Here is a 13,426-nt window from a genome sequence, read left to right on the forward strand (position 1 = left end):
ATCTATTTATTTATTTTTGAGAGAGAGAGAGAGAAGGAGCAAGAGAGAGAGTGTGCATACAGTGAACATGTGCAGGGGAGGGGTAGAGAGAGAGGGAGACAGAGAATCCCAAGCAGGCTCTGTGCTATTAGTACAGACCCCAGTGAGGGGCTGGAACCCATGAACTATGAGATCATGACCTGAGCTGAAACCAAGAGTCCGCCACTTAACCACTTGAGTCACTTAGGCACCCCAGAGTTTTCTTTGTTTAAATACAGAAACAACTCTTTGAACTTAGCTTTAAAGAAAAAAAAAGGTTAATCTTTTGTTAACAATTTTTGACTGATGTGTGGAGTGTGGTGTTTTTACACTTGATCTTAGCCAAAAGGCCGAGAAGCCATGAAGTGTGGTGTTTTTGTGGTCTTTACTCATATAAAAAATAAAAGAAAACGGACCCAAAACACTTCATATCGGGCAGCTGGCTGGTCAGTTGGAAAAACCTGCAACTTTTAGGGTTATGAGTTCGAGCCCTACACTGGGTGTGGAGATTACTTAAATTTAAGTCTCAAAAAAATATTAGACAAGTGCTGGTAAGTCTACCCTTTGTTTTGTCAGTTTAATTTTAATTTAATTTAATTTTAATTCAATTTTTGTTTTTAAAATGTTTTAGTAGTTTCTCAAACTTTTCTATTAATTGATGTAGAAAGGAATATATTTTTCTAGAAATTTTCTAAGATGTAGAGTGGTAACATAAGGTGATAACACAGTGATTATTGCCTAAAAAAGGTGGGAACATGAGTAAGAATAGAGTTAATTCAAGTCTCTGTGAGATAGGAAAGAGGCTACATTACTGGTAAGGATTGCATCTGCTGTGTTTTTCTTCTGTTTAATCTTGTATGCATATTTTGAAATGCAGAACTGTTAGGATTTGCATGTTTTGTGTCCTGTGCATGTGTCTGCCTAACCGTTGCAAATTCAAAGTTTTCAGGCATTGAGAGTTGAAATAATTGAGATTGAGTACATATGCAAATAATTTGAATTTTGTAAGACAATCAGTGGTGATTTGAGATTTCCTTGGTGATAACTGGAAGTTTTGACCAGGAAGGAGGGGCAGAATAGCCAAGTGGGAGATCGTGACCTTTGAATTCAAGTCTCCATTCCATCCTGTTCCTAACTGTAAACACCTGGGCAAGTGCTACTTTGCTGATCTGGAAAACCTTTGTGAGGTAGTTACACGGATGAAATGAGATAATGCATATGAGGTACTAAACAGAGTGACTTATCCCAGAGCTCTGTGAATGCTACTTATTGTGAGGCAGAGATCTTAATGTGAGCAGGATGGTTATCTCCCATTTCTCTTTATGTATAAGTAACTCTAATTTCTGAAAAAATGGGATTTTGAGTTTCTACCTTGGAATGGGAGCTTTTAAAACTTGTTCATTTAGTGCACTAACATACTAATACTGTTGTTTGTACAGCTAATATTGTTCTAGTTTAGGACTAGATGTTGCAAGAGGAGAAATGAAGTGTGGATTTTTCCCTCAAATTGTAATTTCAGCTCTGACATGATTTCCAAAAATACTTTGGCTGTTAAGTTGGTATTCCAAGTAACTGTAACTTGTATTTGATCTATCCCATTCTTTTGGCAAATTCACTGTTGGCCCAGCTCCAGGATAAGTATTGTGTTTTCGGGTTCTCCTTGGTATTATACTTGACCTCCCAAATTCTTGAAAGTGACTGTCAAATCATAACTTAGGCTCCAGTTTTTTTTTTTTTTTTTTGAGGTAGTGGCATATTTGTGGAAACTGTTTAGTTACTAACAGTAACGAAGGTATTAAAAATTGATCCCTTTGTAATTAATCCTTCCATAAAGCATATTGATTGATGGCCACCACCTGATGAGTGCTTCCAGCTGGTAAGTTTGATTCATAGGCACTGTAACCCAAAGACCTGCCTAAACCCAAAACTGTCAAGTTAGATGTTTAACATTTGAAAATATAAAAACTTGGGAAGTGTCTTGTTCTTTCGTGATGGGCAAGTGTCTTAACGTTCTTGCTGTACTTGGCAAACTGGAAATCCTAGTCAGTGTATTTTTAGGTGCAGCTCATGGAAGAAAAAAGTGGTCTGCTCCAGTTGGTAGACTTAAATTTAAGTAAAGTCTTATTAGAATTTTCCAGCAAATAGATGGCTTGGATGGTGGGGAAAAAAATGATGATGTCCACATACTAGGCAGTAGCAGGGAGAAAATACCAATTGTGGAACCTGTTGATAAGTAATCCACAGGTGAGTGAATCATTTATAAAATAGTTTGTGAATGAGGGGTACTCAGTCAGCTGAGCATCTGACTCCTGATTCATTGACACCCTGTGGATGAGTATTTTACAATATTGGTAAACTGTTTGAGAGTGAAAGGTCTTGCTTATAAAAACAACGACCTGAGGGAAGAGTGTGTGTCCTCAAGATAAAAAGAAACAACAGCAGTGGCCAGCACTGGGAGCTTAAAAATTGTCACTTGAGGTAAATGACTAACAAACCCTAGAGCGTTTAAAAGTATGAATCATTTTTGCTGTGTACTACAGTTCACAAAATAACGTGTGGATTAACACTGGAAAGAAACTGTTTTTATGAAGTTGTTTCCTAAAGAAAACCATGTCTGGAAGAAAACTAGCCATCACTCATTTACATTCCAGTTTTTAGCATATACCGTAAGATCATTAGTAAATGATGAGTTGAGTATTCCTGAAATGTGTACAGAATACAAGTGAATATTTTTGAATTTTATTTCGGAAACAATTGAAAATTAAAATGAAAGTAAGACAAAATTAAGTCAACATAAATGAATTTATCTAATAAATAGTTGAGCTTAGATTACATCTTTGGAGAAAACTGGACTGGTGATTTTTTTTTTTTTTTTTTTTTTCCTTTGGTAAGAAGATTGTATACAAGATTAAACATGACAATTAGTTGGAAAATGGTGATTGCAGAAATCCTACATGCCAAAACAAAAGATGGAGCTGAATATGAAGGGAAAGATAAAAATGAAGCCAGAGGCAAAAGCTATTGACGTTGTGGCCAAAAAAATGTCTCTTTGCAAGTAAACTGGATCACAGCCTGAGTTGTCAGCAGTCAGTAATACGGTGTCAAGATGATGGAGGAACTACACTGAACAACAGTATTCTGTTAAATTTCATTAGATGCGTTTTTACATTTTAAGGTGAAATAAATGTTAAACGCATTTATTAAATTGTGCATTGACCATAGAATTTTTTTGTTAGAAAAAATGCTTTGTGGTGAGGGGCAGAGGGAGGAGGGTGAGAGTGAATGAAAATCTTAAGCAGCCTCCATGCTCAGCACAGAGACCTACGTGGGGCTCCATCCTACAAACTGCGAGATCATGACCTGAGCCAAAACCAAGTCAGATGCTCAATCGACTGAGCCACCTGGGTGCCCCCATATAAATTTTTTTTTTTTTTTTGAAGTTAACCTGTCAACTCTGAATAAAATAGGACTTCTGCTGGATTGTTAAATACCTCCTCTAAATTTCAATTACCATTCCTAGTTAGATTCTTAAATTGTATTTGGTCATCTGGATTGAAGCTAAAGCAGACAATAAAGTATAATCTTAATGTTATGGAACAGTTGAGAAGCGTCCAGAGTCTGGACACCCCATACCACCCCCCCTGCCCCGCCCACATCTTCCACATGACACGGTCATGTCTTCATAGTCTGAAAGCAGATCTGGAAGCTCTGACTTCTGCACTGGCACCACACTAACTACACTTGAACCTTCTTGAGCTGCAGCTTTGCTGTGTTACCGACCGGTGAAGTCAGGAATGGTGGCAATTTTGTGGGCTAATAAAAATTATTACAGGATTATAAAACTCCATCTACATGTGAGGCTTTTATGTGCTGTTGTAGTTACACTTTTCTTTTCCCCCTCCCATCCCCCTTTGGTTATAACGGAGTTGAGGGGGGAATCCCTTGTGGATTGTGTGAGCTTCCGAGTAATAAAGCAAACAAAGACAAAAGACTTGGTTTGTTGTTCTTACCTTCTACTTGAACACCCACCCACTGTTTCCTTTTCACAGAAAACAGGTCCTAATATGCATTACATTACAAACTACAGAGCTTCAATTAAGTGATTCAATCACTCTGTTTTAGTCATTATGCAGAATTGACAGAAAGTTTTCTTCCTGCTCTCAGAAATTGCTGATACTCCTTTGGGAGAGCTAAATAAAGACACTGTATTAAGAGGAACGTTAAGAAATCTGACAAATGAGAACATCAGACAGCAGAAGTCAGCACATGTTCAAAGGAAAGCGACTATAACCTCTGTCACTGCATTTTCACGAAATCTTCTTGGATGATTAATAAAATGCTCACGTATTTTCTAATGGGTTTTTCTCATGATATGATTTACTTTGTTAGGCATGCTTGTGGGTGTAGTGGGCTTTTTTAAATAAACTATGTGAATCATAAGATGGAATATCTAAGTTTTTTTTAAATGTTATAGTGAAGTATAACTATAGCAAAACTCTGTACTGCTAACCTTCATTCTCCCTACCTTTGCATCAGAATAGCAACCTACTTTTTTATAATTAATACGGATAGGGAATTCATGCCAGTTGACAATACGGCTGCATCTGTTTGAGGTGGGAGGACTGAGATTACGAAAACCCAAACCTCTCATTTTCCTATATCCTTGAACATCCCTTTAACATGAAAATCCCTTGCTAATGTCATGGCACTCTTCCTGTTCTCCTTTGTTTTTAGGATCTTCCATTTCACCCCATTGGAGCCCCAGGCCATCACGATAACCTCTGGCTCTTGTTTTTCTAAGAAATTTCTCCACTAGATGAGGATGTTGGTTGGTAGACTCTTGGCAAATGTTGAATAAATACATGGGCTCTCATTCTTCTTATCCTTTCTCACTGCCCATCCTGCCTACCAATCTTGCTTTTTTGCTGCTCCTTAATAGCATCTCCAATCCTAGTCTCCTGCTTTCATCTAATCCACTTGGTAGAATTCTGATGATGCGCCTCAAGGTCCATTCTCCAGCACTTTGGTCTGTTATAGGTACCTCACCATTTGTTTTTCAGGCTTTCATTTCTCTGGTACCTCACTCATTACCCCTACTACCCCTTCCCACACACTTTACCTTCTTACTCGGTAACATGTAGTCAACAGTAGTATGCACCAAGCCCTGCCCTCTTCCATCTATTATATTTCTTCTCATTGTAAATAACTTATGGTTTCTATTAGCGTAGAAGTTGATCTCCTAATTAAAAGATGAGACTACCCAGTAGGACTACATACACTGTATGTGATAAATATTTCATAGACTTTATTACTTCCCTTTCACACTTTTCTAGTAGTCCCCAAAGATGCTTCTTCCTGTAAAGCTTGTCCCTGTGTTTTGGGATCCCAGCCCCATTCTCCATTATATTCAGGGATTTTTTGAAATCCTGTTTTGTTTTAGTTGTGTTTCAATTTATTTAGCCTTCGGCTTAATGGTTAATATTTTCCAGTTTTGTTTCCTTTGTTAAATTAATTGGGTTAATTAACTTTTTTTAAAGTTGGTTTGAGAGAGAAAATGTCAAGCAGGCTCCATGCTGTCCATGCAGAGCCGAACGTGGTGCTCGATCTCATGGACTGTGAGATCATAACCTGAGCAGAGTTCAGGAGGTCATTGCTTAACTGAGGTACCCAAACTCCCTTAATTGGCTATACATTTTTTAAAAATTTATTTATTTTTAAATTTACAACCAAGTTAGCATATAGTGCAACAAGGATTTCAGGAGTAGATTCCTTAATGCCCCTTACCCATTTAGCTCATCACCCCTGCCAGCAACGCTTAGTTCTCCATATTTAAGGCTCTCTTCTGTTTTGTCCTGTTCCCTGTTTTTATATTATTTTTGCTTCCCTTCCCCTAGGTTCATCTGTTTTGTATCTTAAAGTCCTCATATGAGTGAAGTCATATGATGCTTGTCTTTCTCTGAGTAATTTCACTTAGCTTAATACCCTCTAGTTCCATCCACATCGTTGAAGACGGCAAGATTTCATTCTTTTGGTGGCCAAATAATACTCCATTGTACTTACATACCACACCTTCTTTATCTGTTCATCCGTTGATGGACATTTGGGCTCTTTCCATACTGTGGCTATTGTTGATAGTGCTGCTATAAACATTGGGTACACGTGCCCCTTTGAAACAGCATACCTATATTTGGGTATACATTTTTAAGGAGACACTTTGCCTCATATGTTCAGAGATCCTATCCCCCCATCTGTTGGGTTCAAATAAGATTAAGATGGATTGTACCTGGCAGGCTCAGTCGGTGGAGCATGTAACTCTTGATCTCTGGGTTGTGAGTTCAAGCTACATTTTGGGTATAGAGATTACCTAAGATTAAAATCATAAACAAAAAAGTGTTTAACTCGTTACATATCTTTTTTCAAAAGATAATTTTTATTCTCTGAAGGTGGCTAAATTAAAAAAAATTATTTTTTAAAATGTTTGAGAGAGGTGGAGTGAGTGCAGGCATAAGTGGAAGAGGAGCATAGAGAGGAGGTTGGAGTATCAGAAGTGACCTCTCTGCTGACAGTAGAGAGCCTGATGGGGGGCTCGAACTCATGAACCCTGAGATCGTGACCTAAGCAGAGTTTGGATGCTTGACTGACTGAACCACTCAGGTGCCCCTTTCAAAAATTAGTTTGTCACAAACAGATGGGAACATACCTGATAGGTTTCAATCCTTGTTGAAGCTCAGGTTCTCCCAGTTTTGACCAGTGGGAGGCTCTTCACGTTGGCTGCTCAGTCTTTTGGGCAGGGCATCACCCTAGTAGTTCTTGGTAGCTTTCCTGCTGTGTGGAATAATGAGGGATTCAGGTTAATTTTACTCATTGCCTGTCAAAGATTTAGAGTCAATTATTTCTCCAAGAAGCCCTGTTTTCTTTTGGTAGGACATGCTATCTCATCACCGTAATCTGGGCACTTAAGAGATTCATTACTATATTTCATTGTATCATTTCTACAAATTGCCTGCTGGAATTTTCATTGGGATTGCATTGACTGTATAACACTTTGGGGATAATTGACCTCTTAATGAGTCTTCTGGTTTATCACTTGACTTATTTAGGCCTTTAATTTTTCTCATCATGTTCTCTTCTATAAGAAACACTGTATCCACTTTCTAAACCTACATGTGTCACTTTTTGATGTTGTGATTGGTACTGTGCTTTAATTTCATTTTCCAGTATTTTCCTTTGTTACTATATAGAAATACGACCTCATTTTGTATATTGAACTTAAATTCTGTAACAATATTAAACATATTTATTCTGGTTGCTTTTTTCTTAAATAGAATCTGTAGGATTTCCTGCATAAGTGGCAATGTTGCATTTGAGTACAGTTTTACTTATGCTTTCCAATTTGGATGGCTTTTATTATTTTTTCTTTATTCACTGGCTAAAACCCAAAACTATGATGTTGAATACAAGTGATGAGGTTGGGCATCTTCAATTTGGTCTAGGTCTTAGGGGGAAAGTATTCATCAGATTGTACTACTAACTGTATTGTCAAATAATATGACATGGATGTCTTTTATCAGGCTGGGAAAATTCTCTTCTGTTCTTAGTTGGCTGAGAGGTTTTTATCAGGAGGTTGAGCTTTGTCAAGTGCTTTTTTCCATCTACTGAGATAATCACAGGTCTCTAATTTTGTTACATGATGAATTACATTAGTTGATATGTGAATATTAATCCAACCTTGCATTACTTGGTGAAAACTCACCTAGTCTGCATGTAATTTTGAATTTGGTGATGTATAATCTTATTGAGGATTTTTTTTTTTTAAATTTTTAATCTATGCTCCGGAAGGATGTTGGTTTACACTTCTTTTCTTGCAATGACTTTGTCATTTTGGTTTCAGAGTAATGTTAGCATCATAAAATATTTTGGAAAAGATCCCTCTTAAGTTTGCTGGAAGAATTTTTATAGAATTTATAGTGATTGTAGTTTTTTTTTTTTTTTTTTAAGTGTTTGGAATAATTCAGCAGTAAAACCATCTGGGCCTGGAGTTTTCTTTGTGGGAAAGGTTTTAACTACATAATCAATTTCTTAAATAGACACAGGGTTATTAAAGTTGTCTGATTCTTTCTGAGTGAACTTTTATGTGTTTCAAAGAATCTGTCCATCTTGGTGTTGAATTTATGGCCATAAAGTTTATATTTTTCTTTACCTATCTGTAGGATCTCTAGTGATGTCACCTCTCATTCCTGACACTGATAATTGGTATTTTCTTTTTCTGCTAGTCATTCTGGTTAGTAGTTTTGTGAAGAAAAATTCCCAAGGATAAAGAACTATTACGTAAATAAAATGACCCTTTTATCATCAAGAGGATAGAACACTTCTAAATATTTACATACCTAGTAACAAATCTTTAAGGTACATTAAGCAAAAACGGAGACAAAGAGAAATAGAACAAGGAAAGAAATTGGGAAGGACAAAGACTTGAATAACCTCAACCAACTTTACCTAATTGACATTTATAGAAAATTCGACCCAACAACAACATAAATGCACATTTTTCTCAGGTGAATATGAAGTATTTGCCAACGTAGGCCTTTTTATGGTCTATAAAATGAGTCTAAAATTTAAAAGGATTCAAATTAGGGGAGACTGGTTGGCTCAGTCGTTGAATGTCCAATTCTTGATTTTGGCTCAAGTCATAATCCCAGGGTTGTGGGATTGAGCCCTGTGTCAGGCCCTGTGCTTAGCATGGAGTGTGCTTAGGATTCTATCTCTGTCTGCCCCCCCATCCCCTACCACCACTTGGGCTCCCTTGCTCTCTCTCTCTCTAAAATAGGATTCAGATTATACAAAATGTTCTCTGACTTCATTGGAATTAATTTAAAAATCACTAACAGTAATATGAAAAACCCTCCAATATTCAGAAATGAAACATACTTCTAAGACAGCTGTGTGTTGAAGAAATCAAAGGGAGTTTAGAAAGTAAATTTCACTGAATGAAAATGAAAGCATAAAATAATCTGCAGTGAAGCAGTGCTAGAGGAAATTTATGGCACTAAATACCTGTAATAGAAAAGAAAAATCTCTATTCAAAGATCTTATCTAAAGAAACTTATACCTTCCAACTTAGAAACTTGGAAAAGAGAGAAAGTTAAAAGTAAGCCAAAGAAAGGAAATAGTGGAAGTCATTGAATACTGTTTTCCTGTCTTCTAAAGAAAAATAATGAGCAAAAATTGGCTTATTAAGAACTTCCCTTCCTCCTCCAAAAGAGGATGGAAGACAGTAAAGGTCCTTGTTCATATGGAGTTTAAGTTCCAGTGGGATAAGATTAAGAAAAAAAGAAATGGGGAAAAAAGTTTAGGAAGACAATAAAATACATAGGGTTGTATACTTTAGAATTAGTGATCTGAAAGGCCTATCTGAATGGGGATAGTGTCAAATTTTACCCATGTCTTGGATGACCAGAAGGTTGGGCCAAGATCTGGGGAAAAATGAAGGCAGAACTAAAAGACTGATGTAAAGGCCCTGTGGCAGGTAGAATGATAGGAGGGAGAAATACACTTCTATCTTATTTAAGTCACTTGGAATATCTTTCTTTTTTTAATCATTTGTTCCCAAACTCTTCATGGAAAATTTATTTTAGGTATGTCTTATTTAGACGTAGCTGGATCTTTAACCTGGTTTGAATTTTTTTTGTCTGTTAAAGAAGGCATTTAACTTATTTATAAGTATAATTATAAACAGATCTTAGGCCTGCCATCTTAACTCCCCCCCCCCCCCAATTTATTCTTCCTTGTTTCATTTTTACCTTTTCCTTTGTAGAGTTTTAAACTTTTTTCTTTTACTTTCCCCTGTTCCATTATTTATGATGTTGTGGGAATTATGTAAACTCTACGGTGTTTTGTTTTGTTTTTGTTTTTGTTTTTTGTTTTCAATATATGAAGTTTATTGTCAAATTGGTTTCCATGCAACACCCAGTGCTCATCCCAAAAGGTTCCCTCCTCAATACCCATCACCCACCCTCCCCTCCCTCCCACCCCCCATCAACCCTCAGTTTGTTCTCAGGTTTTAAGAGTCTCTTATGCTTTGGCTCTCCCACTCTAACCTCCTTTTTTTTTTTTTTTTCCCTTCCCCTCCCCCATGGGTTTCTGTTAAGTGTCTCAGGATCCACATAAGAGTGAAACCATATGGTATCTCTCTTTCTCTGTATGGCTTATTTCACTTAGCATCACACTCTCCAGTTCCATCCACGTTGCTACAAAGGGCCATATTTCATTCTTTCTCATTGCCATGTAGTACCCCTTGTGTATATAAACCACAATTTCTTTATCCATTCATCAGTTGATGGACATTTAGGCTCTTTCCATAATTTGGCTATAGTTGGAAGTGCTGCTATAAACATTGGGGTACAAGTGCCCCTATGCATCAGCACTCCTGTATCCCTTGGGTAAATTCCTAGCAGTGCTATTGCTGGGTCATAGGGTAGGTCTATTTTTAATTTTCTGAGGAACCTCCACACTGTTTTCCAGAGCGGCTGCACCAATTTGCATTCCCACCAACAGTGCGAGAGGGTTCCCGTTTCTCCACATCCTCTCCAGCATCTATAGTGTCCTGATTTGTTCATTTTGGCCACTCTGACTGGCATGAGGTGATATCTGAGTGTGGTTTTGATTTGTATTTGCCTGATGAGAAGTGACGTTGAGCATCTTTTCATGTGCCTGTTGGCCATCCGAATGTCTTCTTTCGAGAAGTGTCTATTCATGTTTTCTGCCCATTTCTTCACTGGGTTATTTGTTTTCCGGGTTTGTTTTTGTTTTTAAGTAAGCTCTACACTCAATGTGGGACTCAAAACCCGGAGAGTGAGTTGTGCACACCACTAACAGAGCCAGCCAGGGATCCCAAGTCTGTAGTGTTTTTTTAGTAATAACATTCCAATTTATATTTTTTTCAATACCTAGAGTGAACATATACTTATTATGTACAAAACAAGAATCCTAGCCTATTTCTTTATTTTTTTTGAAGTAGCATATTTCTCACTTTTCCCCATTCTGTCACTTTCTATGTTCAGATTATCTTGGATTTCGGTTCTCAATTGTTACGTATCCTATAATCAGTTATTTAAACTGAAACACAAGATTTTAGTTGATTTGCTTAGCATTTTTTTATTTTAATTTTTTTGTCTGCCATACTTTCCACCTGGTCTTTTGTGTTCTTACCTTTATTCCCACATAATCACTTTACATGTTCAGCTAATCTCTTATTGGATGATGATGGGTAAAGACTCAGCCTCAGCAACTCTGGAGCTCTGCCTGTAGTATATACTTTGTAAATGTTCACTGAATGATTGGAAGCCCTGTGCTTTGATATACTTCGCTGTGTTTTTTACCTCATTTTTCTGTGTCTAGCTCCTTATATGGTACTAGAACCACAAGACTGTTAGCTCTGTGTGGGTTGTACCTTCGGGACATCAGAATTAGCAGGAAACAGATGGAGCTCAGTGCTTAAGGAGATATTTTGAGAGGCAGCTTGTTGGTTTTGCCATTTGACCCTTGGTGGATTGCTGAAATTTATTTCCCTAAACACTTACACATGTATGGTGACACAAATTTTTTACGTAGTTGAAATAGTAGAGGGATAGGAACACTAATGGAAGGACAGCTGTGCATTGAGTGTTTACACATCTGATGTGAGAAGAGAGGAAACGTACATCTCAGGTTTTAGATGTGGGAGGAAACTTAACATGGTGTATGTATTTATCAGGTATGAATATGAGACTTAAGGCAGGATAATTCCATATAATGATCAGCTGATGTGTATTGCCATGTTTAAGAAGGAAGAAGCTCTTACTGCATGGGGAGAACATTCTACAAAATCCTAGATGTGTTGACAAGTTTACCCTAGGCCTACATTTTACTTTGATTAAATTTCATTCTATTACTTCATCACTTGGGATACCACACTCAACTTTCTTCCTCTTTGGTTTGTACCTTTAAGGTGTTCATTGTCTATTATGATTTCCTAGTAATCTCAGTTGTTGTTTGACGAGACAACTCCTCATTTTCACTTATATACTTTTTTAAAATTATTAATATTTTTTAAGCATTTATTCATTTTTGAGAGACAGAGACAGTGCAAGTGGGGAAAGGGAGGAGAGAGGGAGACACAGAATCTGAAGCAGGTGTCAGGTTCTGAGCTGTCAGCACAGAGCCTGGTGCTGGGCTCAAACTCACAAACAGTGAGCTCATGACCTGAGCCAAAGTTAGACACTTAACTGACTGAGCCACCCAGGTGCCACCACTTTTACACTCTTTATCTCTTCAATTCTGTCTTTGTTATTTCTACTCCCCACCCTCTGACCTCCCACCCCAGTTTATGTCTACTTAACTTGAGGCTTTGTTCCACAAGGCTTAAGAGTTCTTTGAGCAGTCCTTTTTGTTTTCCTTTTCTGTAAGGTGGAAGGTACCACTAGGGATCAAGCTCAATGTTGTCACAGAGGAATATGAGTTAGGACACTCATCTAGAACCTTGGACCATAGGGATGGGGGTGACAATAAAGTGAATCCAGTTAGCCCCAGGATGGTCCTAAGTTACCTTTCTACCTACCCACCCCACCCCCAAGATCCTTTTAGCAACCACAGAGAACATGCAGGCATCTGCAGCCTCAGGGAGTAACTGATTTTTTGATCCAAGTGATTAACAACATTGACCTTCATCACCATTAAGAAGAGACCAAGGAAAAAGAAAGCCAAGTTCAGACTTGGGGAAAGTGCATATAAGAATACCGGTGTGTGTCTATAAGAAAAACATTTGTTGGGGCGCCTGGGTGGCTCAGTCGGTTGAGCGTCTGACTCCGGCTCAGGTCGTGATCACGCAGTCCGTGAGTTCGAGTGTCCTGTCGGATCTGTGCCAACAGCTCGGAGGCTGGAGCCTGTTTCGGATTCTGTGTCTCCCTCTCTCTCTGACCCTCCCCCGTTCATACTCTGTCTCTCTCTGTCTCAAAAAAATAAACGTTAAGAAAAAAAATTAAAAAGCATTTGTTGGAGCACCTGGGTAGCTCAGTCAGTTGAGTCTTGATTTTGACTCAGGTCGTGATTTCACAGTTTGATGGGGTGGAGCCCTGCGTTTGGCTCTGTGGGTTTTGTGCTGACAGTGCAGAACTGCTAGGGGTTCTCCTTTCCTCCCCTCACACTCTTTATCTCTCTCAAATGAATAAACTTAAAGAGAAAAATAGAGAGCCTTTCTCACAGTCACAAATTTAGACTTGCAATTAAGAGCCTGATAGTTAATGGAATTCTTGTCTTTGTCTATGGAATGCCCAGTGTCTGAACTAAGTAAAATATTCAAGCATTTAAAATCTACACTCACATGAGATTTCACTCAGAATGGGCCTTTATGAATATTCATGTTGAAGTATTT

This window comes from Neofelis nebulosa, chromosome 17 (genome assembly GCF_028018385.1).
Source record: "Neofelis nebulosa isolate mNeoNeb1 chromosome 17, mNeoNeb1.pri, whole genome shotgun sequence".
Lineage (NCBI taxonomy): Eukaryota > Metazoa > Chordata > Mammalia > Carnivora > Felidae > Neofelis > Neofelis nebulosa.